The sequence below is a fragment of the Aquarana catesbeiana genome, linkage group LG07 (genome assembly GCF_042186555.1).
Source record: "Aquarana catesbeiana isolate 2022-GZ linkage group LG07, ASM4218655v1, whole genome shotgun sequence".
Taxonomy (NCBI): domain Eukaryota; kingdom Metazoa; phylum Chordata; class Amphibia; order Anura; family Ranidae; genus Aquarana; species Aquarana catesbeiana.
In genome coordinates this window covers 202091575-202111234 of record NC_133330.1, presented here as the reverse complement: position 1 = coordinate 202111234, position 19660 = coordinate 202091575, and the positions used below count along the sequence as shown (strand labels likewise).

The following is a 19660-nucleotide window of genomic DNA, read 5'->3' as shown; positions in this document are numbered from 1 at the left end:
TCCCTTCTCTCTCTCTCTCTCCTCCCTCCCTTCTCTCTCTCTCCTCCCTCCCTTATCTCTCTCTCCTCCCTCCTTCTCTCTCTCTCCTCCCTCCCTTCTCTCTCTCTCCTCCCTCCCTTCTCTCTCTCCTCCCTCCCTTCTCTCTCTCCTCCCTCCCTTTTCTCTCTCTTTCCTCCCTCCCTTCTCTCTCTCCCTCCTCCCTCCCTTCTCTCTCTCTCCTCCCTTCTCTCTCTCTCTCCTCCCTCCCTCCCTTCTCTCTCTCTCTCTCCCTCTCTCTCGCTCCTCCCTCCCTCCTCTCTCTCCTCCCTCTCTTCTCTCTCCTCCCTCTCTTCTCTCTCCCTTCTCTCTCTTCTCCCTCCCTTCTCTCTCTCCTCCCTCCCTTCTCTCTCCTCCCCCCCTTCTCTCTCTCTCTCCTCCTTCCCTCCCTTCTCTCTCTCTCTCTCTCTCTCTCTCTCTCTTCTCCCTCCCTTCTCTCTCTCCTCCCTCCTTTCTCTCTCTCTCTCCTCCCTCCCTTCTCTCTCTCTCTCCTCCCTCCCTTCTCTCTCTCCTCCCTCCCTTCTCTCTCTCTCTCCTCCCTCCCTTCTCTCTCTCCTCCCTCCCTTCTCTCACTCTCTCTCTCTCTCTCCCCTCCCCCCTTCCTTCTCCCCCACAGCATGTTTGAATGGTCAGGAGAGTCAGCAGAGATAAGAGCACTTCAGTCAGTGACAAAGGTAGGAGAAGTCACTGAAAGTTCTGTATGTAAATGTCCTCTACATATTACTATCTACCAAAGTGAAAATAATATATTTTTAAAGCAGAATACACATATGGATGTGACAGCACACAGGCATTCCACCCATCACTGGTATAGTAAAATGAAATAAATCAGAGCTAACATTGTGAATAAATCCTTTTATTGACTATCTGGATTTTTATATGAGACAATGAAACCTTCCATTCACATCTACTTGTATTTTCATACTGAAGCTCAGAGCTCCTCAGACATGGACAGAGCTTTGCTCCCCCATAATTGGTGTATTACCTAGTACCCCTATAGCAATAATGTTCCCTTCATTGTAAATAAAGTATTACAGGATCACATGCTGTACAGAGCCATCACATGCCGTACAGAGTCATTACATGTTGTACAGTGCCATCACATGCTGTACAGTGTCATCATATGCCGTGCAGTGCCATCACATGCCGTACAGTGTCATCACATGCCGTACAGTGCCATCACATGCCGTACAGTGTCATCACATGCCGTACAGAGCCATCACATGCCATACAGAGTCATCACATGCCGTACAGTGTCATCACATGCTGTACAGTGCCATCACATGCCGCATAGAGTCATTACATGTTGTACAGTGCCATCACATGCCGTGCAGAGTCATCACATTCCGTACAATGCCATCACACGCTGCACAGAGTCATCACATGCCGTACAGTGTTATTACATGTTGTACAGTGCCATCACATGCTATACAGTGCCATCACATGCCGTGCAGAGTCATCACATGCCGTACAATGGCATCACATGCCGTGCAGAGTCATCACATTCCGTACAGTGCCATCACATGCTGTACAGAGTCATCACATGCCGTACAGTGTTATTACATGTTGTACAGTGCCATCACATGCTGTACAGTGCCATCACATGCCATACAGAGTCATCACATGCCGTACAGTGTCATCACATGCTGTACAGTGCCATCACATGCCGTATAGAGTCATTACATATTGTACAGTGCCATCACATACCGTGCAGTGTCATCACATTCCGTACAGTGCCATCACATGCCGTGCAGAGTCCTTACATTCCGTACAGTGCCATTACATGTTGTACAGTGCCATCACATGCCGTACAGTGCCATCACATGCCGTACAGTGCCATCACATGCCGTACAGTGCCATCACATGCCGTACACATGCCATACAGAGTCATCACATGCCGAACAGGGACATCACATACCGTACAGATTCATCACATGCCGTAGAGTGTCATTACATGTCGTACAGTGCCATCACATGCCGTACAGTGCCATCACATGTCATACAGTGCCATCACATGCCGTACAGTGCAATGCATTGCCATACGGGGATGGGGATGATGGGACTATATAGGAGTACAGTGACAGAGGGGTGATTTGTATGTACAATAAAGAAGATTCTGGGGACATATGGGGGTACTTTGGATGTCGGGGGGTTGTCATTACATGTTGTACAGTACCATCACATGCCGTGCAGAGTTATCAAATGCTGTACAGTGCCATCACATGCCGTACAGTGCCATCACATGCCGTACAGTGCCATCACATGCTGTACAGTGTCATCACATGCCGTACAGAGCCATCACATGCTGTACAGTGTCATCACATGCTGTACAGTGTCATCACTTGCCGTACAGAGTCATTAAATGTTGTACAGTGCCATCACAGAACGTGCAGAGCCATCACATGCCGTACAGTGCCATCACATGCCGTACAGAGTCATCACATGTCGCACAGAGTCACCGCATGCCTTACAGTGTCATTACATGTTGTACTGTGCCATCACATGCTGTACTGTGCCATTACATGCCAGACAGAGTCATCACATGCCGCACAAAGTCATCACATGCCGTACAGTGTCATAACATGTTGTACAGTGCCATCACATGCCCTACAGTGCCATCACATGCCGTACAGTGCCATCACATGCCGTACAGAGCCATCACATGCCGTACAGAGCCATCACATGCCGTACAGTGCCATCACATGCCGAACAGGGACATCATATACTGTACAGAGTCATCACATGCCGTACAGTGTTATTACATGTTGTACAGTGCCATCACATGCCGTACAGTGCCATCACATACTGTACTGTGCCATCACATGCCGTACAGTGCCATCACATGCCGTACAGAGCCATCGCATGTAGCACAGAGTCACCGCATGCCTTACAGTGTCATTACATGTTGCACTGTGCCATCACATGCCGTACTGTGCCATTACATGCCAGACAGAGTCATCACATGCCGCACAAAGTCATCACATGCCGTACAGTGCTATCACATACTGTACAGTGCCATCACATGCCGTACAGTGCCATCACATGCCGTACAGAGCCATCGCATGTCGCACAGAGTCACCGCATGCCTTACAGTGTCATTACATGTTGTACTGTGCCATCACATGCCGTACTGTGCCATTACATGCCAGACAGAGTCATCACATGCCGCACAAAGTCATCACATGCCGTACAGTGTCATAACATGTTGTACAGTGCCATCACATGCCCTACAGTGCCATCACATGCCGTACAGTGCCATCACATGCCGTACAGAGCCATCGCATGTCGCACAGAGTCACCGCATGCCTTACAGTGTCATTACATGTTGTACTGTGCCATCACATGCCGTACTGTGCCATTACATGCCAGACAGAGTCATCACATGCCGCACAGTGTCATAACATGTTGTACAGTGCCATCACATGCCCTACAGTGCCATCACATGCCGTACAGTGCCATCACATGCCGTACAGAGCCATCACATGCCGTACAGAGCCATCACATGCCGTACAGTGCCATCACATGCCGAACAGGGACATCATATACTGTACAGAGTCATCACATGCCGTACAATGTTATTACATGTTGTACAGTGCCATCACATGCCGTACAGTGCCATCGCATACTGTACAGTGCCATCACATGCCGTACAGTGCCATCACATGCCGTACAGTGCCATCACATGCCGTACAGAGCCATCGCATGCTGTACAGAGTCATCACATGCCGTACTGTGCAATGCATTGCCATACGGGGATGGGGATGATGGGACTGTATAGGAGTAAAGTGACAGAGGGATGATTTCGATGTACAAAGGAGACTCTGAAGACATATCAGAGGTCACTTTAGATGTGGGGGGTTGTCAGTCTCCTTCTCCTATGTACAGTACACAGGTATGTTCTATACACATAGCACTGTGTTCATTTCAGAGAACAGACACAGGGCACAGGTCACTATGCTCCTTACCATGTCTCCTCTTCTGATATAACACAGTGCTATGTGTAGAGAGATTACCTGTGTTAATTTCTGAACATGAGAAGTGGCTCTCCCTCCTCCCCCCATTGGCTGGAGGAGACGCTGATACAGACTTTGAATAAGTGAGGGGAGAGGAGGGGGAAATTCGGAGGACACAGGAAGGAACATCAAAGCCCAGGAAAGAGGTGTTGGAGTCTCTCAGAGGAGAGCTTGCAGATAACATCCAGGGAAAGGTGAGGACTTCACTGCTTTTGTCACGTTGCTTCCGGGTTTTAGCTGGGGACACGCTGCCATGGAAACAGAGGCACGTGAAGAATGTGCTCATTCTAGATAGCAGCCTGAGTGTGTACCTCTTCACCAAACACACCCACATGTCCTCCAGAGGGAGGGAGTGAAGGAAGGGCTGGATTGTGGAGATGTTTCCACCCCCTGGAAACTTTTGAACTGAGAAAGAACCATTAGAGGCTCATTCTGGGATCTTCAAAAGACTATTCTGCAAAAACTAAAGGACTGAGGAAAGAAAGAAATGCAATGCAGGTATAAGGGTAGCATGTACTACCTATTTTTGCATTCCCATACTTCTCCTTTAAATCAAACTCAAGTCTTGGCTGTGAACTGATTTTTTAATGTATGAATACCCTAAAGTTTAAAATGATTTTTAAATTTCTTGGTCATTCATTAGAAATAATAAAGTATAATTATGCATATAGAATTAGAATTGTGGGCATAGTGTTTTAATGGGTTCAGATCCCAAAAAAGGACTCTATCTGCTTTTTGTTTAAATGTTCTCCGCATGCTTTTTAAGTTTCTATTTGGTATCCTGGCTTGTTCCCTGGTTATATGTTTCCCACCCAGTTGGGTCCAAGTATATTTTGAATACCTGGTTATATTTTGAATACCTGGTTAGTTATTTCCTCTGGGGAATGGAATTCAATGTAACTTCTATTGAATATATTGTTGTTAAATGAATGAAAACAATTATCAACTAATCATCTTTTCATGTGTTGTTAGCATTCCAAGATTATCTGGTGTAATTGCTCATGGCTCTTTCGCTGTCCAGTTATAAAACAAATGTAGTCATTGGTGCCACGTTGGGGAAGCCAAATTAATTCTTCCTCTTTACTATGTATAAAAATGATTATGTTTTTGCCATTACATTATAAAATATACCAATGTGAGTTTACATGGGAAAAAAAATCAAGCTACCTTCATAAATAAGGATGTTATCTATTACATGATGGGAATGGCATTGAATTACATTATATATAAAGATACAATATTATATGATTTACTGCAACTAGTTAAAGCTACTAGTATAGTGTAACCCTATGGGGAGAGTTGAACCAGGACACTTCTGCCCAGTAATCTATTGTGCATTTTCCTTTTGCTCATTCTCCTTGCAACACCTCAATTTTAATTCAGCAAATCCTCTAGAGTAACTTGTTTGACTTTTCCTGCTTTTCTCTCTCAGTCCCCCTCCTTTTCTGCCTGCAGGACACAGATCTATGTAGACATGTACTGTTCCTATTGAAATGATAGGCAGCCTTCCCTACTATACATTTCTGAATCACTACTGCAGGGAACGAAGATGATATTTAACAGGTTAAAGGAGAAAGGTTCATCCTTACCTAAAATTTAGCTGTGTTCCTATTTTATCCATGAATAATCCACTTGCTTGCTTGTAACACAGTGGGTTGGGTTTACGTGATTTATAACACAGCTTGTTTCGACTTAATGCATTTCTTACCTGCCTGTCTGGAACTGACTTCACTATCCAGGTACTTAAATCCTCAATTGAGAGTGTGTGTGGGAGATGAACTTTAAGGTTCTTGTTTTGGACAGGCAGATGAAGATGGGATATTTCGGTATGCTGAGACTATTGCAGTCTACACAGCTGTTGCATGATAAACAGGAAAGTGTTTTCATGACTTTTAAATGGTGCAAAACAAGTACTTAATTTTATAAAGAAAGGCCATTTTGCTAGTCATCATATAACATTCATTTCCATTTAGCTTGCCTCATAGTTATAGTTTATAATATATATAAACATATATATTCCTGTGCAAGGATTCCATCACTGCTGTTTTTGGGTGCAGGTAGGGTTGGCTTTTGGCACAGAGGATCCTGGCACAGCAGAGGAGAGCCTGCAAACAAGTTATAATTAAATTGAGGAAGATTAGTGTTAGTGTTGCTGTTACAGGGCTAGTTTTAGGGTCGGAGTTACATAATGGATTAGTGTTAGTGATGATGTTACTTGGAGGGTTATTGTCAGGAATGATTACAGGGATGAAACAGGAAGGATTAGTGTTAGGGATGGTGTTATATGGACATTAGTGTTAAGGTTTGAGTTACAGGGATGATCAGTGTTAGAGTTGGGGTTACAGGGAGAGTTAGTGTTAGGGTTTGGGTTACAGGGAAAGTTAGTGTTAGGGGTTACAGGGAGGATTGGTGTTAACACTTGTATTACAGGAAGGGTTAGGGTTTGGGTTACAGCAAAGGGTTAGGGTTAAGGATAGTGTTATATGGAGGATTAGTTTTAGGGTTAGGGTTGAAGGGAATGTTAGGGTTCGGGTTTACAGGAAGTGTTATGTTTGGGGTTACAAGGAGGGTTGAGGTGACAGGGAGCAATATGATTAAAGGGGGACTTAGGTTTGCAGTTACAAGGAGGGTTAGTGTTAGGATTAGGGTTACTGGGAGGGTTAGTGTTAAAAGGGGGACTATAGATAGGGTTAGGGTTTAAGGGAGGTTTAAGCTAATGTATCAATATTGTTTGATTCCATTTTATTCCCATATCATATATTATTCAACCAGAATTTGGAAAGACCACGTAAACCCCTTTAGAAAGGCTACATACACCCTGAATTAGAGAACAAAATCTCAGGAGGAAGGCCTGTGCCAAATATGCATCTATGAATATGGTAACTGTTTTGCCTATCAAGGGATTTGTAATTCTGTTCAGCCACTCTCTCAATCCAGGTTTGTGAGTGGGCAACTTGTGAGTGGGCAACTTGTAAGTGGGCAACTTGTAAGTGGGCAGCACACTGATGAGGTCATCTCTATGCTTTCCCCCTGCATCCCCTTCTGCAAGAAAAATGTTACCTATAAGCAATAGAACCTTGATCGTCTCCCCCTCTCTAACTATCTGTGCTGCTATGCAGGAAATAACATGATGCTGATATCAAGAATATTCAGGTAGTTATGATAGTTCTGTTTTTTTTATATAAATAAATACATCATTTGTGTAAATTGTATTTCTTTTTGCATCTAACATAGATTTAAGCCAATAATTTTGTTTTACTTTACTGCTAAAATCTTTCTACAGTTGCAAAATTGTCAACAAATTCACACACAGAAGGTTTTGTAAATTTGTTGTTGATTTGAATAAAACAAATGTTAAAGGATATGGAGTATAAATGGCATTCTTTGACAAAGGAGTTGTTCAGTTAAACATACAGTCGCTGATAGAGTAACAAACATGACATACTGTATAACAAAAATAGAACCTTTAACATAAGATAAGACATGGCGTATATTGGATATAGAATCATAGGTATAAGCTGTTTGTATAATATTCAATCCTTTTTGATCCAGGGAGATTATACTCTTTTAATTTTTTTTTTTAATCGAACTGACAGTTTTTAATCTTTTATAAATCATACTGTTCTTTATTTCCCCTTTTACGATTTATTACTGAAAGGTTACTTGTCTTTCATTTTTCCAACAGTATGTAACAGTTATAAAAATAAATTCCACCACTTTATTTTTAGCGTGTCTTAACTTGTGATAAGAGAATCAGTGTGTCTGAAATGAAACAGCATAAGCTTTTTTAATAATTCACTGTTAGGTGAACTGATTTACTTGTGAACTGGTAAAGGGGTCCTTCAGACCCCTAACAGTTAATTTACTGCTGCAGGGCAAGTGAACAGATACCCCTTCTCACACTCATTGTAAATAGAACATGTTGTTTTCCTAATATATTGGATGACAAAATGCATTTGGGTTGATTTACTAAAACTGGAGAGTGCAAAATCTGGGGCAGCTGTGCATGGTAGCCAATCAGCTAAGCTTTGACAATAAAAAGAAATGGAAGCTGATTGGTTTCTATGAAGAACTGCACCAAATTTGCACTCTCTAATTTTAGAAAATCAACCCTACGGCTATATTGGTGCAGTCCTGAATGTTACGTTTCGAAGTATGGGGTGGGGGGGTGAATTAGCAGGGGGCCCAAATAAAACCTTTTTTTTTTTCAATGACAATGACCCACAGCAAGCAACCTATGCTTTTAAATGGGTCACAGCACAGGGCCAGATTTCACAGGCTAATGGTGGGTAAATCCTTAAGGTTTATCATTAGTCCTAATCCCCTATTGCACAAGAGAGCATTCACCAAATATTATACTGCTTGGTTCCCAAAACCTGTGAAACAAAGATGTGAAAGTTGCACATAATATTTCTATAGTATTTCTGGTACTGAATATGGCCTATGAAGTACTTAAAGTGACATTTGCAGGTTGGATTTTTAGTGACTACCTTTTGTTCACATCTCACATCTCTTTTGTTGAGCCATTCTTAAATCATCATAGTGAATCCCAAATCATATTGCTATAAATGTTTTTTTTGTTGGGCTTTTATACACTCAGTAAATGTCGGTTATTTAGCCCCCAATAAAAGAAGAATTTAAAAAAAGGAATAATGGCTCACATTATTTTTGCTTCCAGGACAAACCATTTGGGGTAATTTATTACATTTGCCAGCTCTTTAATTTTATGATATACCAAGCATTGTAATGAAATTCTGAAGAGACATTAGAGAGTGCACATTTACAAACAAATGTTAATTTATTACTGATCAACCTATCGTAGCTACTAGCCATGAATGCTAATGTATTCTTTAACTGATATATTTATGAATACTAGTATGAGAGGGGACAATTAGCTTCTCAATGGCTAATCATAACTGACAAAGGTGGTTACATGTGATGCCCAATCCAGATGTTGGCACAAGGCTATTGGATCTTTTGTTAATCCTTTAAGCTCATAGAGATATCCCATTTTAAAGTTTTATGGTGAAAGTTTTAGAGATTTCTGAAAATAATGCCTCTGCCTAGCTGAAATCCAGAAAAACAGAAAAATAATCCCTTACAGTGGGGTTGCCCATGCCCTGCAATGGTTAAATGCTTGTTTATTTCTAGGGGGTCACAGAAAACTTCCCCACTCCTCTGCTCCCACAAACTCCCTCCATGCAGTAAGAGCAATCCCTGCAGCCTCTTTTTCCCAATGCTTCAGCAGTCACAGGTCTTCTGATGTCATTAGGTCCAATCAAATTAAGAGTTTATAGCCTTGCATTGGGCATGAGAACTCTGAGGGACAGTCCAATGACAGAGTGCAGGGAAATGGAGGAGAGTGCCAGCTTCCAGGAGAGCAGAGGATCAGGTAAGAAAAAACTGCTGTTCCCTGTCCCCCAGATCTACATGAGCATTTAACCCTTGCAGTGCAGAGGCAGCCCAACTGCAAGGGGAATACCTACTTTCCTGGAAGATGGGCTTTAACATTTTTCCGAATGCCTTAATATTGTTTATTTAAATCTGAACATGAGGCAGATACAAAAGACACAAACTAATAAATCAATAAATGCATTCTCTTTATTGCAAGTAGGGTGGGTACCTGAATTGACTTGGCATCAGTCCTGTCTACTCCCTATACTGGAGAACTCAGAGAGGATGTGACAGAAGCAGCCAATCAGGTCTGGTGCAGTCCAAGAAGTATGCTGGTAGGAGGAGAGTGCAGAGTGCTAGAGTAATAAACTAATTAGTCTACTACCACTGCTTTTATTATCCAATCACAGGGTTGAGGATGGGGACGAGACCTATAGGTGAAAGTGAAACTGCAACAGAGAAATATGAAGTCCCCTCCCCTGCCAGGAAGGACTGTAGGACTGTGTGCCTTTCAGAACTGGAAAGACAGAAATAGAAATCCTTTGGCAGGTTTAATGAAGGCGTATGTATTCATCTGTCTAGTGTATTCATGTGTCTAGCTGTTTGCCACCTTTAATTGGAACTAAACTCCCACAAAAAGATTCTTAGTTTTGAAGGACATTTTAAAGTGGAGTTCCGGCCACAGAATTTTTTTTTTTTAACAGGCATCCCATCATAATGCATTAATAACAAAAATAAAGTATATATATGTTTGCTAGTGGCTAAGACTTCTCTCCTTTTTTTATACTCACGATGTAGAAAATCCTCTTCTGGCCATTGCCATGATGATTGTGGGCATGTGAAGCCCAATCGCATACTCTTCCTGGATTAGTGATGGAGAGGTGCATGCTGGGTAACCAACATGCACCTCTTGATCTTGCGCATGCGTGATGCGCCAGCGGCCATAGTGCCGATTGTTTAGCAAGTTGCCATAACAATGGGCGGCGACAGAGGAAGGTCCGGCCCCGTTGTTATGGCAACATAGATAGATAGATCCGCCTTAAATGGCATAATTTCCTGTTGGAAAATAACGTGATTTTTTGACACACTCCTGCCCACTGACTCCTGAAATGATGACTCACATTTCCCAGGAGCAGAGGTGAGGGAGGAAGTGATGCAGAAGACCGCGGACCCGGAAGTGGCAGATTAGAAGCCACCACATAGCAACAGGGCATTTCTGGTGGGTACACTTTTTTTTTTTTATCCAAATGTTTTTTATTACTAGTAAGGGACGGTGAAAATGTAAAAATGTTTTTCAAGGTGGAACTCCGCTTTAAGTAAATTAAGATTGGTATTATTTTTAGTTAACCACTTGAGTTCCTTAATTCTTTTGAGTCCCAGAGTGTTTTTCTTCTTTTTTTTTTGTTTCAGCAATGTCTTGATTTCGCATATTATACTTTTTAATTTTATTGTCTACCCCAACGTATTATGCATTGCTTTTTTTTTTTAGCAGATAGGGGTTTAATTTGGTAGCAAATTTGGATACATATATTTTTATTTCCTTGCCTAATTAGTAAAAACTAGAGAAAAATGTGTGTTCCTGTATTTTTCCTTCATATACTGTATTTATCACAAGATATAACCAACGAAGTCTGCTGAATAATATCACAATTGTGTGAATGGTAACATCACATTGAAACACATTAAAGGGAAAATATTTAGCATAAACCGATAATGTAACATTCAGTTAAAATGTTATTAAACCCAACACCAAAAATAAAATATATTGTAGCTTACATAAAGATCATTAGATGTAGTAGCTGTATTAGTTTTTAACCTTTTTAACCCTTGGGATCTGGCCAGTAATACACTTGAAGTAGAGTGCCCCCACTCTGGATGAAGGAGCACAGGGGGCACATTTGGACAGCAGCATTGTCAGTCTGGGGGAGGGGGAGTGTTAGAAGTACTAGTAGATTTAAATACAATAACAAATTGAATCTGAGCTCCAGCTAATACCAATAAGCAGTTACAGCAAGCAGTTTTTTTTTATTTTTGTGATAAAGGTTTTACATAAATAAATACAAATTAAATATTTTAAGCACCCCTGCCAGTGGTAAATGCTCTGTCTCATCCCTGTAACTGCAAGGGAGCTTTTCTGTTGAAAAACTACAGATTTACTGGGTGGACCACAAATAAAAGAAAGAAAGCCTAAAAAAGGAAACTAATACAGCCATCCCACCTAAGAATGGCTAATCTGCAATATTATAAATGATTACTTTTGGGTTTAATACGGCTTTAAGATTAAGTTGGGTTGACGAAGGAAACACATTACCAGAACCGCAGCTTTTTGACAGATTGCTAAAAATTCATGTGACCTTGCACTTGAGCATTTCATGCTTGCACAATAAACACAAATGTCATGCAGGTCATCTAACATAATTTGACCTGGAATGATGTTAGATTTTAGAATGTATTATACTTTTTTATTTTTATTTGCCTTTAGTAAATCAACCCCTTTGCATTAAATTACTGTGAATGTGTGTAGTGGAACATCACAGTTTTACTGTCTTGACTAGAGTGGAATGTTCATGCTTGCTTGTAGTCCAGTTCAGAGGTGCATAGGAAAACAGCACTGGAGCTGAACTAAGGAATGGGGCTGTCTGCACGCGGATGCATGAAACACCTGTGCACCCCATGTGGGCAAACACAGCCCTCACACGGCTGTACACTTAAGTATGCCTGTGTGAATGAGACCATACACTTGTTGAATGATTTATTTAAGAACATCACATATAAAAATGTTTAATCTTTTTGACATTACAGCAACATATGCAACAACATATTTGGCTTTGACATTTGGAGATATACTTTCAGCAGCACATACTATATCCTAGATGCCAACTGCCCTGGATTTGCCAGGACAGTCTTGTATGTTGGCCCTCTGTCTCCCTGATGCTATGTCGCAGGCTATGTCCCTGGATAACAGCATAAAATGTATTTGAGTTACTGCACATGTGCAGTAACTCAAATAGCATTAAAGTGTTACTAAACCCACGACCCTGCATTCACTATATCTGGTTCCTCACAGTACATAGAACGTGGAAATGCAATTATTTTAGTCAACATAAACTGCTAAATACCTTTTCTCATCAGCACTATATAGTAGTCTTGTGAGTTCTATTACTATTTCTGCTAAATACCTTTTCTCATCAGCAGTATATAGTAGTCTTGTGAGTTCTATTAGTGTCCAGCCGAGCACTGGTTAAAGCTTGTAGGAGGAGTTTTCATTCTCCTCTTACTGTCCTATGAGGCTGCATGACCTTTGATTTTCTGTCTTGATAGTGCTGATTGGCCCTGTGCTGGTCACATGCACCCTCTCAAAAAAAAAAAGTCGCTAGCAATACACACCAAACTGATGTGTATGTGCATGTGCAGAGTGCCTCCAAGGCCCGGTTCTATCAGCGGATGGATTGGGATCAGTAAAAGAAGTGGAGGATCAGAGAAGACAGGATCAAAAAGCTTTTTACACAATGCAGAGGATTAACTTCTTAGGTTCCAAAGTGAGTTTAACAACCATGCTTTACTGTATATACAGACTGATTTTACTGTTGTGGGTTTAGTAACACATTAATTTCCCGTTTCAGGACTATGAGTGGACGGTACACTCATATTTAGAGCCAGGGGGTCATCAATAAAGTGAGATTTATGGACAGTTCTGCATATTTAGAGGTGTGGTCTGGGTGAGACCAACCCATAAAGTGAGCAAGCACCAGCCCAGGAAGTAAGCAGATAAAACGTGGGTAGGGTTAACAGTGTTCTGGGATCAGGAGCCATAATTTTTGTAAGTAAGATATGCATGCACACAGTTCTTGCATATTATAGCATTCCTTGGTTAGTTATATAGATTCATCACAATACCTCCATGGTGTATATGAGTTGCCTCTGAAGTATACTTTTTTTCCCCTCCTATGGCAGGGAGTGAAGAAATAATTATAGCCAACACAGATGATATGAATGGCAAATTATGTGAATTGGGACAAAGAAGCAGAAACATTCACAGAGCTTTCATCTTGAGGTATCAATTTTATCATTTAAGGACCTGATGGTGATCACCTTCTTATATCCTTTGTTGTCACCAGAGACCTGCCTCTGCTTTCCGTGCTCCAGATGTCATGTGCACATGTCCACTAACTACACCGTGCGAGACTCAGAGAAATGTATCCAGCACTACAACAACTAATAAAACACACTTCATGGGCCAAACACAGTTTACAGAAAATAAGGATGTAGGAGGTCTTCATCATTTTGTTTGCCATTGTTCTCTTGGGCTTTAACTACAGTGACCCAGGCAGCATTTGGTTTTTAATTTTAAAACATAATCCCAATCACAAAATTCTCATATAAGCTTTAACATGGTAGTGTCATTTTTAAAAACCATTTTAAATATTTATGAATCTGCAACTTTTATTAAAATAATAGTGGATGATCCTGCAGGGAAAGTTCTTGTTCAGGCACTACTGTTATAGGTGAACAACTCTCTGTCTCCTAATTGTACTACAGCATTGTCACCCTGTCACAGGGTCTTCTGAGGCACACACATTACCCAGGCATGGTCCACTGTTGTCACTATTAGGAAAGCCACACTGAGAAATACCATGCAGCCATCGCTGGAGCATAGGAATGTAGACAATAAATGGCAGCTAATAGGCTGCAAGATGTTAGCATTACTGACATGCAAGAAAGGACGAAAAAAGGTGAAAACAACTATTTTATAAAAAAATAAAATAGCAATTGTGCTTTAGCAAACAAGATGCAATTCAGTTAGGGTTTACATCTATTTTAACATGTCCTTCTTATATAAAGATAATGGATATATTTTGCCAGACCTTGAAATGTGATGTAAAAAAAAAGAAATACAGACTGTGTACACAGCACTAGAGAAGTCTGTGCAGTCCGAATCCCTAGCACAAGTAATTCCATACTCTAGAGCCTGGACCAGCAGATAGCTTTATATTTTACAACCCCCTGCCTACGTACATGTTACATCGAGTGTTCCCCTTGTTATATGAATAGCTGGCTGCAGATGGCTTGATTCTGAAAAAGTTCCTGGAAATAAACACTGATTTCCTATGTTTGATTTACGCTTTAGAAGATAGTTAAGTGTCTCTGCTTACTTTCCAACAGAAGCACAGTTTGCACAGCACACTCCAAGAACCCATACACTCTGTCAAATAAACTGGACTGTTTTGCACAATAAATTTGCTGAATTTCCAGGTCTCTCCATCTATCTTCCTGAGTGAGGAAAAATCTATTATTGATTGATGGCATAGATGAAAAATAACGTTCTTCTTTTCAACTCGCTCCAATCTCACAATGGGTTTAAAGTACATCACATTTACATAATATAAATAATTTCCTTATGTACCTAGATAGATAGATAGATAGATAGATAGATAGATAGATAGATAGATAGATAGATAGATAGATAGATAGATAGATAGATAGATAGATACCTATTTCATTTTTTCTTTATTGTTTTAACACATTTTTGTGGTTTTAACAGATTTTACTTAAAGTGAACACTATTGTGAGTTTGTAGATATAATAAGCCTCATCACTTTATGGAACAATACAATTTTACAGTCACATACACTGTAAAAAAAAAGTACAGGTTATACACAGAGCATGTGACAAACCCATATGGATCGTTTATTTCGTGTATTGTATGTCATAAAAATAAATAAGTTGTTACATTCATAATTGCTTTGTGAATTAAGTTTATGACTACAGAAGAAAAATCCAACTCTTGCATACAACTGCCTAAAATGACACTTGACACCTATTAACACTGCATGCACAAGCACGCTGAACACATCGCTGTCTACAATTCCGCAGCACACAAAGGGTTAATATATCAGTTGGCACGCACCCAATTCGTAAAGCTGGATTTTGCTGCAGATTTTTTTGCTAATGAAGTGAGAACTATTCCTTTCAAAAGCAAAATACCTTCCGTAACAGCTGGGATTCTACCCCTGGGAGAACCGCAGAGCTTGCAATCAATAATGCAGAGCTTGTCAAGGATAATCAGCTAAGGTCTTTAGGACCGCTCAGGAATCCGGAGTAGAGCTAGTATAAGGTTTGCAATCTCTTGTTTGCTGGCATTTGGAAATCTTCTCTCCAAACAGCAAGACATCTCTCTCCTCCTCCTTGTGTGTGCCAGCAAGCACCCCCAACTATTGTCCTGCTCCCCGCCTGCTGCTGTGTGGTCAGCCTCTCCCCACCCCACCCAGTGAACAGAGGTCCCTGGCTCCTCTCATTTCAGCATGTGTCCCCTTTCTAACACCTCACAGATATGTGTTTTGCAGTAACTTGGAGGGACAGACTGGTCACTACAAGGACAGCAAGGTCCCCACCCATCATGCCAAAGGTAATTGGGAGTGATTGATGCTGCCTCTCAATCCCTCTCAACAAATCTCCATTCTAAATACAATGAGAGCAGTAGCTTGTGTGCATTTCAACACTCTGGACCAACAACATCTCCCCACACTGCACATCTGGAGGCCGAGAGGGAAGGGAGCTGTCGGAACATCTGGAGCACACAGCCAGGAAATCAACTCTTGATTCTTCCCTCCTCTTTTTTGGTATCTTTCTTCATTTTTGTCTTTCTTTTCAGGATCTAAGAGGATAACATACACTTTATTTCCCAGAAAGTCCTGCCACATACATAGTATCCAGGGGGGGTCCCTGATTTTTTTTTTTGGCATGGATAATAGCAATTGAAGCTCTGCTGAACTCTTTGGATACAGGATCCAGCTAAAGAAGGAAAGGGGTGGGGGGGCTCATTCTCCTAAAAGAGAATCTGGATAACATACTCCAGTTTGCTAATGAGCACCAATAAAAGGATTATAACTCCTGAGACAGGGACTTCCCTCTAATTAGGACACAGAAAGCCTTCTTTCAGTAAGTACATACTTTTTCCTGAATGTCGTTTTGCTAATTTGCATTTCTTTTATTGCTGAAATGTTCCAGGCACAAGCTGCAAGCAGGAGATTCAGGTGAACTCCCTTAGGGGGATGAGCAGGGGATGAAGGGGGGTGGGGGGGGAAGAGTTCTTTCTTAATTGTTCCTTATTTTTTTGTCAAGATGAGCTTTGTGAATGTCACTCTTTGAACAGGTTTCTGCATCTTTGCTCTGTGGCTTGCTGCTCAGTGCCAGCTACAGCCTTTGAAAGAAATTCCTTCTGATCTCTGTTATCAACATGAGATGTGTAGGTGAACACAGCGCAATTGCTATTTCTCTTTCATATAGATAGCGTGCAACGGATTCAGCTCGAAAGAGACGGAGCTGTTTGAATAGAGAGTTGGATCTGCACGCATCCCTATACTATGCATATTAGGGATCTCATTTAGGCAATCCATTCTGCATAAACCCTCTATCAATTTAATAATGTATGCATGTGTGCTGGAACTATAAAAGAGGACAGAATACAATATTTAAAGTGAACCTGTGCTAAGAGAAATGTCTTGTCTTTCTGGAAATGCCAGTTGCCTGGCTTTCCTGCTGATTTAATGTCTTCTGCCCTTTTTTGAGTCACCTGAACCAAGCAGGCAGATCAGGAGTTCTGACCTCAGGCTTACTTCATTGGTTGCATACTTATTCCAGGTCAGACTATGTTGAAGTCACAGGATCAGCATTATAGCCAGACAACTAGCATTTTTATAAGGAGGTCAGCAACCTCAAGGTTTCTGCCCAGCACAGGTTACCTTTAAATCAGTGGTTCTCAATCCCTGTCCTCAGGACCCCACTAACAGGCCAGATTTTAAGTATTACTTCGAGGAGATGTAGACTAGAATACTGCAATCACTGAGCAGCAAATGATATCACCTGTGATGTATTTTAGTTATCTTGCAAACCTGGCCTGTTAGTGGGTCCTGAGGACAGGAGAACCACTGCTTTAAACGATAGATGGAAGCTCAGATGCTGCTCATGTACAATGCACAGGACGTATAGGTGGCTTACTGTACTTGTGGTAGCAGTACTTACAGTTTGAGTAAATGACTCCTTTATCGACCTCCTTAAGAGTCAATGGATGAAGTCTGAAGTCATAAAAAAACATGTCATAAAATTACAGTCCATAAGAAATAAAAAGCTTTAATTCCTAACTTCAAGCTGATGCCGCTCTTTGGCCATCTCGCAGCGCTGCTGATGCTCCAGTTTTGTGAGGCTCTGTTATAGGAGTGACTGTCTGTAAAGAGCATCCCGACCATTAACATCTCAGCATCCAGAGAACATTAGCAGTCAAATTGGTCCCTAAAGGACAATGCTGGTGATGTCTACTACCATCTTGTGGATTTTACTGGTACAGCATCTCTGGTACCAACTGGTTGCATGAGCAGTAGAAGCAGCATGATCCTGAAAGGTGGCGAGGAAACATCAAGTGCTTCTAGCTGTTTAAACAGTGTTATTTTACTTGCACATCACCACAGCAGAAGAAGAGAGAGAAGAAAGCATTTCTTCACTGCAAGGCAGTGATGCAATTCACAGAGAGCTTGTTCTTAATGTACTGTGTGCACTACATTAGTGCGTTTGTTTTTTTTATACGGTGCACACTAAACAGTATAGACAGTGCTGTCAAATATGCATCAGCATTATCTATAAGAATTTAGACTTTTTCATAATATATGATGCTGTGCATAGGGAGTCAGCTAGAGACTGAAAACTCCAAAGCAAGGTCACTGATTTACGCAAGGAGGCTGATTTAACAAAGGAATCATTTTTACTCACATGTCTTGCTGATATCAAATGTCTGATCAAGTTCAAGGGAAATTCCTAATATTACATTTCATTACTTGGCTGGGTATTGCAAGTGGGCAAAGACTAGAGATTACATTATTCTTTCATGAAAAAAAGTCTACATGCAGTTTTAGCAGGTGTCCAACTAACTATATAATAACACAACGGATAGAGTAAATTAAAATGACCTTTGTGTTCATCTTAAGTAAACTTTTACAAAAGCACAGTCAAGATTTTATATATATATATATATATATATATATATATATATATATATATATATATATATATATAAAACTGTCTGTATAGATAGATAGATTGATTGATTCAGGGCTTAACAGGGCTCCCTTACATACTTACATATCATATACCGTATATCCCTCCTTTCGTTATCTTGCACACAAAACCCTTTGCATTGACTAAAGTCAATTTCATTTTGCATTCACATCTCACACTGTAACTGAACACATGGAAATTAATGTGAAGCTGTAAACTTATGGGTGACACATCCTGTGAATATTTAGTAGTAGTGATCTCATTCCCGCAACAAGAAAACAGCCCAATTATCAAGCCAGAGTGATAGGATTGAGCTCTTATCAGGGTAGATAAACCCATTCAAGTGTGAGTCCATTTTTACAAATATAACAATAGCTGTTAAGCTTTGCAGCATGGGATGTCTTATTGAATCTGCATCCATCTCTTCTAAAATACCAGGGAAGTCTGCCTGCCGCTTAAACATAGGAAGTGTAACTAACCGCTCCGGGGTATTCCATAAAGCACACATGCTTCAGAGCAGAACATCCCAAATGTCCTCTGTGCTCTAAAGAATTATTGCTCGCCCTTGATTGACAGTCTGTATATAATTAGTATTTTCACAATTAACAATACTCTTGGGGAAACATGCTGTCATTTCACTATGACTGTTCAGTTCTGGAAGGAATGTGCTTTATGGAAACTGTATATGCTTAAGCAAACTATATGTAACTTGACTTAATAAAATAAATAGTTCTCTTTCCTTTACAAAAGTTATATTTACTTATTTTTATATACCTATAATAGGAAAAAATATATTTTATTGTTTCTACAAATTCAGCTATGTCAGTTGCGTTCTTATATAAATACATCTATATGCATCAAATGTCCCCTGTATGACAATGGCAAAGCGGTGAATCTTAGTGCAGCTATTCATTTCAAATTTAAGTATTACCTACAGTAAATGTCCATCCTTTTGTGTGAAAAAATAAATAAATAAACCAACTCTTTAGGTGTGAAGAACACTTCAGAAATCATTCTGCATGATCAGCAACTTGCAAACATATGTTTTTACCAGGAATTCTTCTTTATGCTACAATAATGTGGCTTTACACTTGTGTAATACCAGTAATAATGTCCACAGGGCATTGAAAATCAAATCAGGTTTTTTTTTTTTCTTCTGCAGTGTCAGA

General features: G+C 40.6%; 1 protein-coding gene and 1 long non-coding RNA gene across 10 annotated transcripts in view; one reads left to right on the top strand and one right to left on the bottom strand.

Annotated features, from left to right (window-relative positions):
- LOC141103424 (uncharacterized) overlaps positions 1-17666 on the bottom strand; it is a 23581-nt gene extending 5915 nt beyond the window's left edge. Inside the window, exon 1 of the long non-coding RNA XR_012235322.1 lies at positions 17466-17666. This is a non-coding gene — a long non-coding RNA (uncharacterized lncRNA). The remainder of the gene's footprint in view (positions 1-17465) is intronic.
- The window catches only part of NTNG1 (netrin G1), a 527102-nt gene that overhangs the window by 91985 nt on the left and 415457 nt on the right, over positions 1-19660 (top strand). For 5 of the 9 annotated variants that reach the window (XM_073592995.1, XM_073592994.1, XM_073592997.1 and 2 more), the window contains exon 1: positions 15560-16382. The exons of 1 other annotated variant lie outside the window; for it this stretch is intronic. The gene's annotated coding sequence lies outside the window, so the exon portion shown is untranslated. Of the gene's footprint in view, positions 1-13479; positions 13498-15559; positions 16383-19660 lie in introns of those variants that run through there. 3 more of the 9 variants (XM_073593000.1, XM_073592999.1, XM_073592993.1) reach the window with 2 other exon arrangements.